Below are 1,885 nucleotides of genomic sequence, written 5' to 3' on the forward strand. Positions count from 1 at the left end.
TGTGCGGAAACGATGGGGTCAGACCCATAGCAGGTATTGAAAGACGATTTGAGCTGAGACAGTAAAGAGGTTCAATTGCACTTCTCTCACAGGAGAGAACGATAGAAAACAGAAAGGGAAATATCCAAAAGAAAATGCCACTCACGGTCAGCGGGACCGTACTTATAATCTGGTGGCTAAACACACCCAGAGTGTACGAGAGGGTTCCTCGACGGGCGGCGGCAGCTGCACATCGTCGAGTACATTGATGCAATCCTTCCAGAGGGATCTGGCAGGTGGTCGATGCTTGCACTCCAATAGCAGGTGCTGCTGAAGGGAAGCAAAAGCAGTGAGAGTGTCCAACTCCAGAGGTGATCGGATTTGACGCTAACACACGCTATTTCGGTGGATAGACTGTTTTGCTTCAGATGTCAAGCAAAGCCCGCTCTGCTCGTTTGACTTCATTTCTGTTTGCATAGCGATCGACAAGCCAACCACGAGCGTCACAAATTTCAATTTGTACGTGCAGCTTGAGCGGCGGCCGTTAGAGCAGCCACGCGGTCACCAAGGGTTTGTAGATCTTGGATATTGAACAATTGAGGATCCACGCGCCAGCCGACGCTACAAAGAACAACAGCAGCGCACCGCCAGCGTCTGGCCTGCTCCCCATGAATCAAGCCTTGAACTGGCGCCACGTTGAAATTCAATGAGAACAAGACGATATAGACAATCACATTGGCTACAGGTTCGCACCATTGGAATCCGAAGTTTGATAGGAGCAAGGAGTACGGGTTGCACGCAATAGCTCTTCAATCAGCTATGAAGTAGAGCAGATTTATCGGTAAGCAAGCTTACCTCTGCAATCAGTACCGAAAATAAACAAAGGCCCACCTCCAGCTCGTTGGGAGCCCAGCTAACGAGCAGATCCAAGGGCCGTGCTCCCGTCTGCCACAGCAGGACATTTGGTATCAATTGCAGGTGCAGCAGAACAGCTCAAAAATACGGCATCGTGCTTACATGATCTCTCGTATCCGGGTCGGCACCGTGCCGCAGGAGTTGATGGATACTCTTTTGGCTGGCAGACAAGACAATGCAGGCTACATGAAGAGGCGTTCGGCCGTTCTATATTATTATAAACATTGGGCAACATGAGAGATGAGTTCTTCCCGAACGGAAGATAAAGCAGGAAACAAGATGAAATGCAGGGAGCACCGACGAAGAGTGGACAAAAACGGGACAAAAGAGGGATAGCGGAAAGTTCTGTACTGACCTTGTCCTTGGCTTCAGTATCAACACCGTGCTTCATCAGCAACCCCGCCACCTCGGTATCGCCCTCAATGCACGCCCAGTGCAGTGGTGTATAGCCATGCTGTGGAACGATTCATCGGCATTACGTACACGTACGGCATCATCAGCATCATGATGTACAAGATAGAGGGGTAACAGAGGTAGTAGGAGGTTTGTTTGACCGAACTGACCTTGTCCTTGGCTTCAGTATCAACACCGTGCTTCAACAACAGCTCCATCATCTTGGTATCGCCCTCAATGCACGCCCAGTGCAGTGGTGTATAGCCATGCTGTGGAACGATTCATCGGCATTACGTACACGCACGGCATCATCAGCATCATCATGTACAAGATAGAGGGGTAACAGAGGTAGTAGGAGGTATCGAACTGACCTCTCCATCACCACTCATCGTAACTGTCTCTCCCTCTCTCTCTCTCTCTCTCTCTCTCTCTCTCTCTCTCTCTTTCAACATCCGCTTTTTGTTTCTGCGTGTACTTTATCCATCAACGATCTCATGAGCCTCCAACTCGCCTGACCATCCCAATAATGTCGTTCAAACCGGCAGCCGGTCAGCGTAGCCTTGCTTCTCCCTACCTTTCTGCGCCAAGCAACTCACCT

This window comes from Monosiga brevicollis, genomic scaffold, assembly GCF_000002865.3.
Source record: "Monosiga brevicollis MX1 MONBRscaffold_41 genomic scaffold, whole genome shotgun sequence".
Classification (NCBI taxonomy): domain Eukaryota; class Choanoflagellata; order Craspedida; family Salpingoecidae; genus Monosiga; species Monosiga brevicollis.